Here is a 16,339-nt window from a genome sequence, read left to right as displayed (position 1 = left end):
GTTTTACCGTACCGACTATGATCGGGGTGGTATTTCAGTCGGAAGAAAACTAAACGTGAAGGCCTACAGTATCGAAAGCGCATAACATTGATGAACATTACATTACATTACATTACATTACATTTAATTGACCATTGTTTGTGGCGGTGTTCTTTATCTCTTATGCTGCCTCTCAACTCCGATAGATGGGATTACCGCTGCGTACCGAGTTTGGTAGACTGACTGATTTCTGGCGGAAAATAGCCGGGGATTTAGAAAACTTTCTTCTTTAGCATACCATTCTTCTGGTTCATACATCTATGTATATAAAATAAGAGTTTTGTCTTACATTGCTCAGAATTTATAAAGGATGATATTTCTGTATTAGTTGTGTCCAGAGTAACAAGGAAATGCAGTTTTTGATATTTCCGTAATTTCTCTCCGTTTGTCTGTCTGTCTCTCTGTCTGTCTGTCTATATGTATGTACACGCATCACGAGAAAACGGCTGAAGATAATTTAATGAAAATCGGTATGCAATGCCGGAGAATAAGTCACTACAATCTAGGCTATGTATAATTGTATTCACGCTGAGTGAAATGGTAGTTTAGGTGAAAGCCTAAAATTTAATTCTCAAATATTTATATTATTAGTGGTTGTATCACCGGGCGAGTTGGCCGTGCGCGTAGAGGCGCGCGGCTGTGAGCTTGCATCCGCGAGATAGTAGGTTCGAATCCCACTATCGGCAGCCCTGAAAATGGTTTTCCGTGGTTTCCAATTTTCACACCAGGCAAATGCTGGGGCTGTACCTTAATTAAGGCCACGGCCGCTTCCTTCCAACTCCTAGGCCTTTCCTATCCCATAGTCGCCATAAGACCTATCTGTGTCGGTGCGACGTAAAGCCACTAGCAAAAAAAAAGTGGTTGTATCTTAATGAAAATCTATATATATATAAGACTAGCAAGATACCCGTGCATCGCTACGGTATTATACTGAAATTTACAATTGAATGCTTATTGTTTTAGATATATAATCCGCCAAAATTCGCGATCCGACTCATTTCCTGCGAGAATCCGACAAAATTCGCGATCTGACTCGTTTTCTAACAGATTACGCCAAGTTTCCTCGGATTTTTCAATCTCTCTTCCCAGCAATCGATTTCGTACTTCCCGGGCTAGGCCAGGTATTCCAGCCGGTCAGTTGGGTCCCTAAATCTTTGCCATCTTTTCCTATAAGCATTTTTAATATGGATCAAATCCTTCAGGAGATCCGGCGTGGTGTCTTCTTGGGTGCCTTGGTGGTACTGAACCCGCCGCCGGCCAGCATTTTTAGTCATTACCCCTCCAGGACCCGTTTCGAGCGCGGTCCGCATATTTGACGACGGTCCAGAACATTATTATTATTATTATTATTATTATTATTATTATTATTATTATTATTATTATTATTATTATTATTATTATTATTATTACTATTACTATTATCAATTTTCTGGACCCCACAGCAAGATGCAAGACCGCTACTTGAGGGTAAATCACATCTGCTGCCATTGTCATTGTTGACAATGTGACCGGCACCATTTTCACGCGTAGGCAAGTGTGCGGGATTTGTGGCGATACGAATGACATACTTCCGTGCATTTTTGACCTTATTATAGAGGTGAACAATTTGACGGTCAATCTCATTCCTATCGTTTATTTCAAATGTGTTTAAATTTTTATTTATATGCCAGGAGGATCTACTGTAATGTAAGAACGTTCTCCGAAGGAAAAGATGGTTGTTGAAAACGAACCCAGGAAAGATTAAAAATGATCGGTTTATGATCAGAATAAGTACATTGAAAATCTACAGCCTGTTTCCAGTCATTCGACAGGGTCAGGAATGGAATGAATAAAGACCAATCTAGCGGCGACAATAGGAATTGTGCCGGCTGCCGAAGCACTCCTCTGGGGCAATGATCGATGAATGACAAATGAAATGAAATATTGGACAGTGTTGCTGGAATGAATGATGACAGGGAAAACCGGAGTATCCGGAGATAAACCTGTCCCGCCTCCGTTTTGTCCAGCACGAATGTCACATGAAGTAACCGGGATTTGAACCACGGAACCCAGCTGTGAGAGGCTGGCGCGTTGCCGCCAGAGCAACGGAAGCTCCTTATAAGTACATTATGAACAGGAAAATCAATTGGTCTCACATCCTTTTACATCCTACCGCCGTTAAGTTGATTTACCCCCCCCCCCACCAAAGGAGATTCCAAACACCAATGTTGACGTCTATTACCTTCAGTTTTGAGATATAAGTATCGCCATAAAATAATTCACTTTTTTTCACTTCCTTTCACACTCCTTCCCCCCCTCCCAAGTGAACTTTCCGGCAAAAAATACTTGTTACTTTAATAGTAGAGGATCTTCTAAATACCAATTATCACGACTCTAACTTCTTCAGTTTTTGACTTATGTGTCCTCATGAATGGAATTTAACGCCTTTTCACTCCCGGCCCGCAAGATATTCCCCCCCCCCCCCCAAAACGCGTTTTTCTTTGTTTTTAAAGGAAATGCAATTACCAATTTTCACATCTGTAACAACTTTAGTTTTTATTAGATGTATGTATTCGCGCACAATTAAGTCAATTAATTTTTCAATTCTTTCACCCCCCCCCCCACTTCATTGGAATTTCCGTGAATACGTGTTTCTTTACTTTTTATGCAGATTCTAAATATCAAATTTCACGTCTTTAACATCTTTATTTTTGAGATATCAGTAGCCTAATTAAAAGAAATCAACACCATTTTCAGTCACTTTTACCCGCCCTCCACCTAAGTGGTATTTCCGAAAACTAAAAATACACGTTTCTTTATTTTTAATAGAGATAAAAATACCATTTTTCACTTCTGTAACATGTTACGTTTTTTTAGATATACTGTAGAATTTCTCATTTTAAAATTTCACCCATTTTTATATCCCCTTAACTGGAGTTTCCTAAAACAAATCACCTATGTTTCTTTACATTTACAGGAGATTCCACCTACCCACTTTTTACGTCTGTAACATTTTACGTTTCTCAGATATTCTGTAGATATAGTCTTTCAAAAAATTCACCCCATTTGTCACTCCTGTTTAACCGCCATTAATTGGATTTTCCAAAAACAAAAAAAATACGTGTTTCTTTATTTTTAAAGGAGATCCCATATAGAAACTTTCAGTTCTGTAATATCTTCGGTTTCTGAGATATATGTATCTTCATTAAAGGCATTCAACCCATTATTCACCCTTTTACACCCCTCCTCTCGGGATTTACAGAAAACAAAAAAAAATGTTCCTTTATTTATAAAGGAGGTTCTAAATACCAAATTTTACATCTTAAACTTATAAAGGTTTAAATTGTAGACATACACATTATAAAAATTCACCCCATTTTCACCCCCCATTATTTGGATTTTCCAAAAATGAAAAAACACCTGTTTCTTTATTTTTAAAGTAGATCCCAAATACCAATTTTCAGGTCTGTAATATCTTCAGTTTCTGAAATATAAGTAGCCTCATTAAGGCATTCAACCTCTTTTTCACCCTTTTCCACCCTTCCTATTGGGATTTTCCGAAAACAAAAAATACGTGTTTCTTTATATTTAAAGGAGATTCTAAATACTAATTTTTACATCTATGAACTTTAAAAGTTTTGAAATATAGATACACTCATTTTAAAAATTCGCCCCCTTTTCACCCCCCATTAATTGGATTTTCCAAAAACAAAAAAACGTGTTTGTTTATTTTTAAAGGAGATCCCAAACACCAACTTTCAGGTCTGTAAAATCTTCAGGTCCTGAAATATAAGTAGCCACATTAAAGGCATTCAACCACTTTTTCACCCTTTTCCACCCTTCCTATTGGGATTTTCCGAAAACAAAAAATACGTGTTTCTTTATATTTAAAGGAGATTCTAAATACCAATTTTTACATCTATAAACTTTAAAAGTTTTGAGATATAGATACACTCATTTTAAAAATACCCCCTTCCCCCCATTAATTGGATTTTCCAAAAATCTAAAAAAATACATGTTTCTTTAATTTAAAGGAAATCCCAAACACCAATTTTCAGGTCTGTAATATCTTCAGTTTCTGAGATATAAGTATTCGCTTTAAAGGCATTCAACTCGTTTTTCACCCCTTTACACCCCTCCTATTAGGATTTTTCGAAAACAAAAATACGTCTTCCTTTATTTTTAATGAAGATTCTAAATACCAATTTTTACATCTGTAAACTTTAAAAACTTTGAGATATAGATGCACTCATTTAAAAAATTCATCCCCCTTTTTACCCTCCAATTGGATTTTCTAGAAAAAAAAGTACGTGTTCCTTTATTTTTAATAGCAGTCAAAAGTACCAATTTTCAGATCTGTAATATCTTCAGTTTCTGAGATATAAGTACCGGTTTCCTGATAAAAGGCATTCAACTCCTTTTTCGCCCTTTTTCACCCTTCCTATTGGGATTTTATTAAAACAAAAAATACGTGTTTCCTTATTTTTAAAGAAGATTCTAAATACCAATTTTCACATCTATAAACATTTAAGGTTTTGAGATATACATACACTCATTTTAAAATTTCACGCCCCTTTTCACCCCCTTACGGAAGGAATATCCAAAAATCCTCTCTTAGCGAGCACCTACATCATAATATTAAAATATCCCCAAAATTTCATTTCTTTATGTCCAGTAGTTTTGGCTCGGCGATGATGAATCACTCAGTCAGTCAGGACAAGCTATTTTATATACACTGACTGACAGAGCAAATGCAACACCAAGAAGGAGTGGTCAGAACTTTATGCCAATTGCAGGGTAGACTGACGTCACTGAGGTATGCTCATGATGTGAAATGCGCCGCTGTGCTGCGCACGTAGCGAACGATAAATGGGACACGGCGTTGGCGAATGGCCCACTTCGTACCGTGATTTCTCAGCCGACAGTCATTGTAGAACGTGTTGTCGTGTGCCACAGGACACGTGTATAGCTAAGAATGCCAGGCCGCCGTCAACGGAGGCATTTCCAGCAGACAGACGACTTTACGAGGGGTATGGTGATCGGGCTGAGAAGGGCAGGTTGGTCGCTTCGTCAAATCGCAGCCGATACCCATAGGGATGTGTCCACGGTGCAGCGCCTGTGGCGAAGATGATTGGCGCAGGGACATGTGGCACGTGCGAGGGGTCCAGGCGCAGCCCGAGTGACGTCAGCACGCGAGGATCGGCGCATCCGCCGCCAAGCGGTGGCAGCCCCGCACGCCACGTCAACCGCCATTCTTCAGCATGTGCAAGACACCCTGGCTGTTCCAATATCGACCAGAACAATTTTCCGTCGATTGGTTGAAGGAGGCCTGCAGTCCCGGCGTCCGCTCAGAAGACTACCATTGACTCCACAGCATAGACGTGCACGCCTGGCATGGTGCCGGGCTAGAGCGACTTGGATGAGGGAATGGCGGAACGTCGTGTTCTCCGATGAGTCACGCTTCTGTTCTGTCAGTGATAGTCACCGCAGACGAGTGTGGCGTCGGCGTGGAGAAAGGTCAAATCCGGCAGTAACTGTGGAGCGCCCTACCGCTAGACAACGCGGCATCATGGTTTGGGGCGCTATTGCGTATGATTCCACGTCACCTCTAGTGCGTATTTAAGGCACGTTAAATGCCCACCGCTACGTGCAGCAAGTGCTGCGGCCGGTGGCACTCCCGTACCCTCAGGGGCTGCCCAATGCTCTGTTTCAGCAGGATAATGCCCGCCCACACACTGCTCGCATCTCCCAACAGGCTCTACGAAGTGTACAGATGCTTCCGTGGCCAGCGTACTCTCCGGATCTCTCACCAATCGAACACGTGTGGGATCTCATTGGACGCCGTTTGCAAACTCTGCCCCAGCCTCGTACGGACGACCAACTGTGGCAAATGGTTGACAGAGAATGGAGAACCATCCCTCAGGACACCATCCGCACTTTTATTGACTCTGTACCTCGACGTGTTTCTGCGTGCATCGCCGCTCGCGGTGGTCCTACATCCTACTGAATCGATGCCGTGCGCATTGTGTAACTTGCATATCGGTTTGAAATAAACATCAATTATTCTTCCGTGCCGACTCTGTTTTTTCCCCAACTTTCATCCCTTTCGAACCACTCCTCCTTGGTGTTGCATTGTCACTGTCAGTCAGTGTATATAGACTAGCAAGATACCCGTGCTTCGCTACGGTATTACACTGAAATTTATAATTGAATGCTTATTGTTTTAGATATATAATCCGCCGAAATTCGCGATCCGACTCGTTTTATGCGAGAATCCGCCAAAATTCGCGATCTGACTCGTTTTCTAGTAGATTACGGCATGTCTCCTACCAATTTTCAATCTTTCTTTCCAGCAATCGATTAGTACTTCCCGGGGTAGGTCCAGGTATTCCACCCGGTCAGTTGGGTCCCTAAATTTTTGCCATCTTTTCCTATAAGCATTTTTAATATGGATCAAATCCTTCAGGAGATCCGGCGTCGTGTCGTCTTGGGTGCCTTGGCGGTACTGAACCCGCCGCCGTACTGCATTCTTAGTCATTACCCGTCCAGGACCCGTTTCCAGCGCGGTCCGCACATTTGACGACGGTCCAGAATATTATTATTATTATTATTATTATTATTATTATTATTATTATTATTATTATTATTATTATTATTGTACCGGGCGGTACACCTCTACACCGTTTATTTAAAAGTTGCGCCAGTTGAAACTCCTCTTCTGGAGGAAGGTTGAACTTTATCTATTCTATTAATTCTCTACTTTCTCAGAAGATGTCACCACGTGGAAAATTTTGAGTTTTTGAACTGTGTCCCTTTTGATGTGTTTTTGTTTCGCTTGAAGTAAGAAGTGTGAACTTTCTCTTCTAGAGGACACTACTGAAGAATTACAATAGTGCAACCTAGTGCGAAATCAAAGAACTATTTTGTTGGAGAAATTTTTATTTCAAGAGTTTGTTCTTTGTTAAATTTCTTTCTGTCATGGTTTAAGTTGGCTGTATACCCCTCTTTTTCCCCTTATTTTGGATCTAGCCAATCCCGAATTTCTTTAATTAATTTTCCACCAATAATGTGTTTCTTCTTCCTCTATGTAGGGGCTTCTTTTCCCTAGCCAATAAAAACTTTGAGGGAGGGTGTTTTATTTCCCCTAACGCCTAGAATCTTCCGCGAGAGGATATAAACTGCTGATTTTGGGGTCTCCGGGCCACTTCTGTTCCATCTTTCAGTGTATTAAGTACATAGCAGGAGGCGGGAAGCGCCTCTTTCTTCTTCAGCCGTTCAACACCAGGTAATGGCCTATTAATAACTTCTTTTCTTGCTAGGTCGGCAGTTTAACACTCGCGGCGGGTTCGAAGCATTTCCATCATGTAACCTTTTCCTAAAATGTAATTACTCTTTTCATCTTTTTCTTGTAAGGCTACATATTGGGATAGAGAGTGCTAACCCTCTCGAGCTCCCACTCACATTTGTTTTGAGGTGAACTTATTTTCTCAAACTATTCTTCGTTTATGTAATGTAAGGTGTTCTTCTCTAAGTCACCTCTGTAGTATGGGATTAGCCCTTGCGTTAGCGGCCCAGAGCCAGATTAGGTTTTAAAAAAAACAAAGTGTATTAGGAGTGCAAGATCGCCTCCTCTCAAATTGTTATTTTAGAGGTCATGTAATCAACCTTCTTTCATGTAATAGACCTCTGTAGGTTGGGTATTTTACCCCTGTGAATACGTCCTTAGAGGACAGCTTGAAGGTAGAGTTTGGTTTGGCCTTTGAGAGGCTTAAATTTTAAGAGCGGATTGCTCTTTTGAAAATGGAGTGTCATATGCCTCGTGGAGGCTTTTCTGTGTAATTCGGAGCCAGGGGCTCCTAGGGATGAATGGGGTTTTCTGCCCCTCTGTTAAAACTTGTGTTTGTGGTAAAACTGAGCTGATCGCAGAAGTCAGGGCGTGAAGCCCAAAACCTGTAAATATTGTATCTCCCCTTGTTTTGCTACATTGTACTTGCCATGTCTGTTATTGCTTTGTTTTTGAAAAGAAAATATAACCTAGTTAAATTTTAAATTACTTTTACATTAACTTTGATTCCGTAGTTTGAAACCCATTCACGCCCGCACCTTCTTACGCCTCTACCTACCGCTAAAACACGGTAACAAGTGGTAGCAGAGCGTGGTTGAATGGGTCTCAATTTAGCCCCTTTTTACGGCTAAACATTGCTTTGATTCGAACTCTAACAATTGTCTCAGTTGCTGGAATTTTTTTGAGTTTTTCAAAATTGTTCTGTCATCATGCCCGGCCCTCGCGATGTTCTCCTCCTTAACTATTTGCGCAAAGAGGAGTTGATATACGAGTTAACTATCAGAAATGTGCAATCTGGAGGCACGGTTGCAATCGACACCAACAAGCTTAGAGAGTCCCTTGATTTGCCCATTTCCATCCCCAATTTGGGAGAGAAAGAAATTGATGACTCTCTTTCCACGATCGTCGAGAATATTACTGGGCTAGCATCTGTAGTCAGCTTTTTTGATGAAAACGATCCGTCTCCTAATCAAATTAAGCGTGTGCAAGGCAGGCTGTATCACTTTGCAAATAGAGTTAATGATCTGTTGTCTCTAAAGGTGAATGACGTTCAGAGGAAGGACGCTAATACGCTCCTTGAAACTATTTCTGAATTGTCTAATAAGGTCACTCAATTGCTAACCGGCGAAGTTCCTCCCAAAACTGATCAACCCGCCACAGTGAACGTAGGTAGTGATGAAGAGCCTCCTCAGGGAGAAGTCAATAGGATAACCGTTGCTGCTCAAACTATCTCTGCCCCATCGAACAACGAATCTGAACGCCGTGCGTCATTGGGTAACATCCGCTCTGAATTAACTTCTTTGCCATTGAAACCTTTAACGACTATGTCACCTGGGTTCAGTAGCTTGCCTCATCCATTGGCAATGTTGCTTAGAGGTATCTCTAAGTTTTCCGTCAACACCACCAGTGATGTAATTTCATTTTTAAGATTTCTAGTGGAATTTCAGGATCATGCTCTGGTTTTTTCTCTTTCGCCATGTCAAATTTTGCAGATTATCTATCCGTATGCTATTGGTATTCTCTCTGATAAAATCGTAAGAGCCATTGCCGAGCAATCATCTATTGAGGATTTCCATGCCCATTTGCTAGCTAACTTCATCCCGGCTAGGGCCAGGTCCTCCCTGATTCAGAAGTACTATTACCGTGTACAGCGCTTGGATGAAAACTTGGCTGATTTCATTCAAGATATCAAATTCTACACTAGGGTGTTTGCTCTGCACTTTCCTGAAGATCAGATTGTGCAGGCTATTGTAGAAGGTATTTCGCCATCCTACAGGTCATATTTGTGTTTCGCGGCGTGTCCGCAAACCTTCTCTGAACTTGAAGCATTGGCCGTCTCAGCGGAAGGAGTTAGATACGCCGATTCTTTGCGTGTCGCGAAAGAACCCCCGCCTTCCTTTAGTAACACTCGGCCTCCACCTCGCCGACCAGTCAATCCCCGTAAATGTTATGCTTGCGGGTCGCCTGAACATCTGCGGAATAAGTGTCCTCTGATCAAGTCAAGTGGGACAAGGAATGGAGCAGGGTCATCACAAGGCTGTTTTAAGTGTGGGGCCTTCTCACATATCGCCAAGAATTGCCCAAACTCAAATAGCACCCCCTCCTGCTCAACTTCTGGTGCAAATTCCAGCTATTCCAATAATAAAAAGTGACTAGTGGCGTCGGCTGAGCCGACTAATCCATCTTCCCGAGACTTAGCCCCTAGTAAACAGGTTGTAAATGCAGAGAACGACCAGCCTTCAAATTTATCTTTTGAATGCCCTAAAGAGTGTCTTAGGATCGCGGCGGATACCCCCGCACCTGTTCCTTTTCTTAAGATTGAGTTAAATAATGAGCCTATAACAGCTCTCTTAGATTCAGGCAGTGTTTGTTCCATTATTTCGGCTGATTGGTATTCTAAATTGAAATCTGTTTGTAAACTCCCTGACTATGACTCATCTCCTGTTAAATATGTTTCGGCTAATTCATCTCCATTAGAAATTCTAGGTTCCTTACATGTCAAAATTCGGGTTTTTAAATTTACATGGAAGATCAAATTGTTTGTGGCCAAGCGTTTGTCTTGCCCCATCATATTGGGAGCGGACTTCATTTCTCACACTGGTCTTGTGCTCGATCTCCAGAGTAGGTCGTGCACATTCAAATTTGCGTCCAATTGTAGAATTCCCTTGTTAAAGTGTAATTCTGTATCATGTTCATCTATTTCGCCTACCCAGGATGAGATGTTGTTAGACCTTAGACATCTACCTGAGGAGCAGGCTGATAGTATTCGGAAACTGTGTCAGTCGTTTCCCGAGGTGTTCTCTGATACTCTTGGTGTTACTGACCTTATCGAATACAAAATTGAGGTCACGGATTCAATTCCTGTCCGTTTTCCACCGTATAGGCTATCTCCACCTAAAATGAAGGCTCTGAAAGAAATCATCGATCAGATGTTGAAGGATGGTATTATTAGGCCCTCTAAGTCAGCGTATTCTTCGCCTATTTTTCTAGTCCCGAAACCCCAAGGAGGCTTCAGGCCTGTCATTGATTACAGGGCTCTCAATCGGAAGGTGGTGTTGCAATCTGTGCCCCTTCCCGACCTTCATTCTTGCTTTTCATGGTTTCGTAAGGCCAAGTTCTTCACCATCTTGGACTTGAATCAGGCCTATAATCAAATTCCCCTTGCCGAAGAGTCTAAACATCTTACAGCGTTTGCCACGGACTGGAATTTATATGAATACAACCGCGTGCCTTTCGGGCTCCCCACGGGGGCAGCTGTGCTCACTAGGCTACTAGATAGGGTCTTTTCCGACATCAAATTTGAGTACTTATATCACTACTTGGATGATGTCGTCGTATTTTCCGAAACCTTTGAAGAACATCTAGATCATTTGCGAGAAGTTCTCAATCGCCTTCGTAAGGCTGGGTTAACTGTTAAGTTGTCCAAGGTTGCCTTTGCTAAGCCCTCTATGTCATTCCTAGGGCATATTGTGTCACCTGATGGTGTAGCAGTCGATCATTCTAGAACACAGGCCATCCGTGATTTTAAACCTCCCAAGGACATTAAAGGTATCGCCAGGTTCATTGGCATGGTGAATTTCTTCAGGAAGTTCATTCCTAATTTTGCTAATAGAGCGGCGCCCTTAAACCTTCTTCGTAGGAAAGGCATCAAATTCGAGTGGGGACCTTCTCAACAAGCCGCTTTTGAAGATCTGAAATTAGCTCTCTGTAATGCCCCTGTACTTGCTATGCCTGATTTCTCGAAGAAATTCATCGTCCAAACCGACGCATCGTCGTCAGCAGTAGCTGCAGTTCTTCTTCAAGAGACTGAACTAGGGAGGCGACCCATCGCCTATGCGTCTAGGACATTGTCAGCTCAAGAAGCAAAGTACTCCATATATGAGCTTGAAGGTTTGGCAGTCTTATTCGCCTTAGAAAAGTTCCGTCTCTATCTGGAACACGTCAAATTCGATCTGGAGACAGATAATCAAGCCTTAAGCTGGGTCTTAGGTAGGCCGCGTCGTACAGGTCGTATAGCCCGTTGGGCCATCCGTATTTCTGCCTTCCAATTCGATGTACGGCATATCAGAGGTACTGAAAATGTTGTTGCCGATGGACTCAGCCGTATGTTTCATAACGACGTAGAGACCCACGAACCGGTCGACAGTTCATCACCTTCCGAGTCCATACTATCTGGTGTTAATGCCATCTTAACAGATGCTCCCATGCTTTTTAGGGATATTGAGAAATACCAACGTGAAGATCCGACGCTGGCTCCGATAATGGAAACCCTTTCTTCTGGGGAACATGCTGTCCCTTATGTTCTAAGGAATGGTGTTCTATGTGCCCTTCGAGGCATGATAAGTTGATGAAAGTTGTTGTTCCAGCGGTTCTTGTACCTATGATCTTCAAATACTATCATGAGACCCCATTGGGGGGGCATCTTGGAATCTTTAAAACTCGTGAAAAGATTCGTGAAATGTTCATATGGAAAGGTATGGACGGTGAAATTCGGGAACTTGTAAAAGCTTGTAAATCTTGTTTGATCAGTAAACCCACCATGTCCACTAAAGTAGGCCTTTTGTCTTCTCATCAAGCGTCGCGCCCCATGGAACGCCTGTATATCGATTATGTGGGACCCTTCCCCCAGTCAAAGGGTAATGCCAACAAGTTCATCTTTGTGTGTGTAGATGGTTTTACAAGATTTTCCTGGTTATTTCCGACTAAGCTGGCTACCGCTCAGTCCACCATTACTTGCCTAAATTCTATTTTTGCTTCTTTTGGTCCGTGCCAATACATTGTATCTGATAATGCTAAAGCTTTTACATCAAATCTGTTTCGTAAATTCTGTTTTGACTTGTCCATCTCTCATGTAACTACATCTGCTTATTACCCTCAACCATCTCTGGCTGAACGGGTTAACCGTAATCTCAGGTCCGCACTTATTGCCTATCATCATGAAGATCATTCTAGGTGGGACACGTCCCTGCATTGGTTAGCTTTTGCTTTGAATTCGGCGGTTCATGAATCTCACAAATTTACTCCAGCTTCTTTGATGTTTAAGTTCGTTCCCAACACGCCGCTCTCTAACCTCTGGTCTCTGAATGACATTCTGCCCGAGACAATAGATCCGGACAACATTAAAGATCTTTGGAAGAAGGCTAAAGCTAATCTTAAAGTATCTCATGAAAAGGTTAGGGAAAGGTATGATCGTGGACGGAGACCCACCACCTTGAAGGTAGGTGACCAGGTTATGGTCAAAAATTTTGTTCCCGCGGGCAAGCTTGCCCCCAGATTTCATGGGCCTTGTATCATTCTCGATTTTCTTACGCCGGTTACCTTATTGCTAAGTAATCCAGCCACCGAGAGGATATTTAGGGTTCACCTGTCCCAGGTGAAACCGGTGTAATTTCTGTGTTAACTTGCTTCATATTATTTTGAAAGGATATGAAGGTTATTTTTTTTTTTTGAGTTTCACTTTTAAGGCATTCTGCCCCTTCTATAGGATTTTGTTTCTTATGTAAGCATGTTTGTGAAACCTGCCCCGACCCATTAAACTGCCATCCTGTCTTTGCCACGGCCATTACCACGCTCCCGTCTCCTGCTCCACTCTACACAGTGGCTTAATGAATACCATGAATATCTGCACGCCGCTGGCCCCTCACTCTCTCTACAAGCCTGTACCCTCAAAGAAAATGATTGTCCAACACAATTCTGCCGCCTAGCTTTAATGTTTCAGCGCCCCCGCAGCCGCGCAGCGCCGTGCAGCGACTGGGGAGGGGGATGGGCCCCCTCCTCTCCAGCGAGGACGACATGTGCACGGCGAGCCGGAGCTCTCCTCCCGGCCAAGGCTGATGTGCGGCGCACGACCTGCTACATGCCCGCAGCCTGTATCTGTTCACCGCGGGCGCGGCGTACTTCAACACCTCTGCTCCCCTCATAGTGCGGGCGAGCGGTATCTCAGGGTACTTGAGGGGTCCGAGCGGCCTCCGTTGGACGCAAGCTGCAACGGCCGGTCCGGCCATTCGACTCAATCTACATCAACTACATGGACAGTCACCATAAGCAATAACTACACTTGGGAATTCAACTACAATATTTGGTGGACATTGCAAAATTTTTCTTCACCTTTAAGTATTAAAAGTTTATCTTCAGAAATTCAAATTTTACAAACATAAAGACTTTCATTCTCCTGCAACAACAACATTTTGAAACTGAATTAAGAAATCTTGTAAATGCTTCTGCTATCTATCTTCGTATCAACATCACTACTTGGACTTTGTTTCAAACTGATTTCATGTGTCACCCCTGGAGGAACTTTTGGGGGGGGAGGTCTGTACCGGGCGGTACACCTCTACACCGTTTATTTAAAAGTTGCGCCAGTTGAAACTCCTCTTCTGGAGGAAGGTTGAACTTTATCTATTCTATTAATTCTCTACTTTCTCAGAAGATGTCACCACGTGGAAAATTTTGAGTTTTTGAACTGTGTCCCTTTTGATGTGTTTTTGTTTCGCTTGAAGTAAGAAGTGTGAACTTTCTCTTCTAGAGGACACTACTGAAGAATTACAATAGTGCAACCTAGTGCGAAATCAAAGAACTATTTTGTTGGAGAAATTTTTATTTCAAGAGTTTGTTCTTTGTTAAATTTCTTTCTGTCATGGTTTAAGTTGGCTGTATACCCCTCTTTTTCCCCTTATTTTGGATCTAGCCAATCCCGAATTTCTTTAATTAATTTTCCACCAATAATGTGTTTCTTCTTCCTCTATGTAGGGGCTTCTTTTCCCTAGCCAATAAAAACTTTGAGGGAGGGTGTTTTATTTCCCCTAACGCCTAGAATCTTCCGCGAGAGGATATAAACTGCTGATTTTGGGGTCTCCGGGCCACTTCTGTTCCATCTTTCAGTGTATTAAGTACATAGCAGGAGGCGGGAAGCGCCTCTTTCTTCTTCAGCCGTTCAACACCAGGTAATGGCCTATTAATAACTTCTTTTCTTGCTAGGTCGGCAGTTTAACACTCGCGGCGGGTTCGAAGCATTTCCATCATGTAACCTTTTCCTAAAATGTAATTACTCTTTTCATCTTTTTCTTGTAAGGCTACATATTGGGATAGAGAGTGCTAACCCTCTCGAGCTCCCACTCACATTTGTTTTGAGGTGAACTTATTTTCTCAAACTATTCTTCGTTTATGTAATGTAAGGTGTTCTTCTCTAAGTCACCTCTGAAGTATGGGATTAGCCCTTGCGTTAGCGGCCCAGAGCCAGATTAGGTTTTAAAAAAAACAAAGTGTATTAGGAGTGCAAGATCGCCTCCTCTCAAATTGTTATTTTAGAGGTCATGTAATCAACCTTCTTTCATGTAATAGACCTCTGTAGGTTGGGTATTTTACCCCTGTGAATACGTCCTTAGAGGACAGCTTGAAGGTAGAGTTTGGTTTGGCCTTTGAGAGGCTTAAATTTTAAGAGCGGATTGCTCTTTTGAAAATGGAGTGTCATATGCCTCGTGGAGGCTTTTCTGTGTAATTCGGAGCCAGGGGCTCCTAGGGATGAATGGGGTTTTCTGCCCCTCTGTTAAAACTTGTGTTTGTGGTAAAACTGAGCTGATCGCAGAAGTCAGGGCGTGAAGCCCAAAACCTGTAAATATTGTATCTCCCCTTGTTTTGCTACATTGTACCTGCCATGTCTGTTATTGCTTTGTTTTTGAAAAGAAAATATAACCTAGTTAAATTTTAAGTTACTTTTACATTAACTTTGATTCCGTAGTTTGAAACCCATTCACGCCCGCACCTTCTTACGCCTCTACCTACCGCTAAAACACGGTAACAATTATTATTATTATTATTATAGATGTTCTGGTCCCCACAGCAAGATGCAAGACCGCTACTTGGCGGTAATATTACATCTGCTGCCATTGTCATTGTTGAGAATGTGACCAGCACCATTGTCGCGGGTAGGCAAGTGTGCGGGTTTTCTGACGATACGAATGACTGACTTCCGTGCATTATTGACCTTATTATAGAGGTGAACAATTTGACGGTCAATCGCATTCCTATCGTTTATTTCAAATGTGTTTAAATTTTTATTTATATTCCAGGAGAATCTACTGTAATCTAAGAACGTTCTCCGAAGGAAAAGATGGTTGTTGAAAACGAACCCAGGAAAGGTTAAAGTGATCGATTTATGATCAGAATAAGTACATCGAAAATCTACAGCCTGTTTCCAGTCATTCGACAGGGTCAGGAATGGAATGAATAAAGCCCCATCTAGCGGTGACAATAGGAATTGTGCCGGCTGCCGAAGCACTCCTCTGGGGCAATGATCGATGAATGACAAATGAAATGAAATATTGGACAGTGTTGCTGGAATGAATGATGACAGGAAAAATCGGAGTAAACGGAGAAAAACCTGTCCCGCCTCCGCTTTGTCCAGCACGAATATCACATGGAGTGACCGGGGTTTGAACCACGGAACCCAGCTGTGAGAGGCCGGCGCGCTGCCGCCTGAGCAACGGAGGCTCCTTATAAATACATTATGAACAGGAAACTCAATTGGTCTCACCTCCTTTTACACCCCACCGCCGTTAAGTTTATTAACACCCCCCAACCCCCGCAAAAAAATGAAATTAAGGCGTGTTTCTTTATGTTTAAAGGAGATTCCAAACACCAATGTTGACGTCTATTACCTTCAGTTTTGAGATATAAGTATCCCCATAAAAATAATTCACTTCTTTCACTTTCTTCCACACTTTCCCCCAACTCCCCCCCCCAACAAGTGTATTATCC

Source organism: Anabrus simplex, chromosome 2 (genome assembly GCF_040414725.1).
Source record: "Anabrus simplex isolate iqAnaSimp1 chromosome 2, ASM4041472v1, whole genome shotgun sequence".
NCBI lineage: Eukaryota > Metazoa > Arthropoda > Insecta > Orthoptera > Tettigoniidae > Anabrus > Anabrus simplex.
This window is presented reverse-complemented; position numbering follows the sequence as displayed.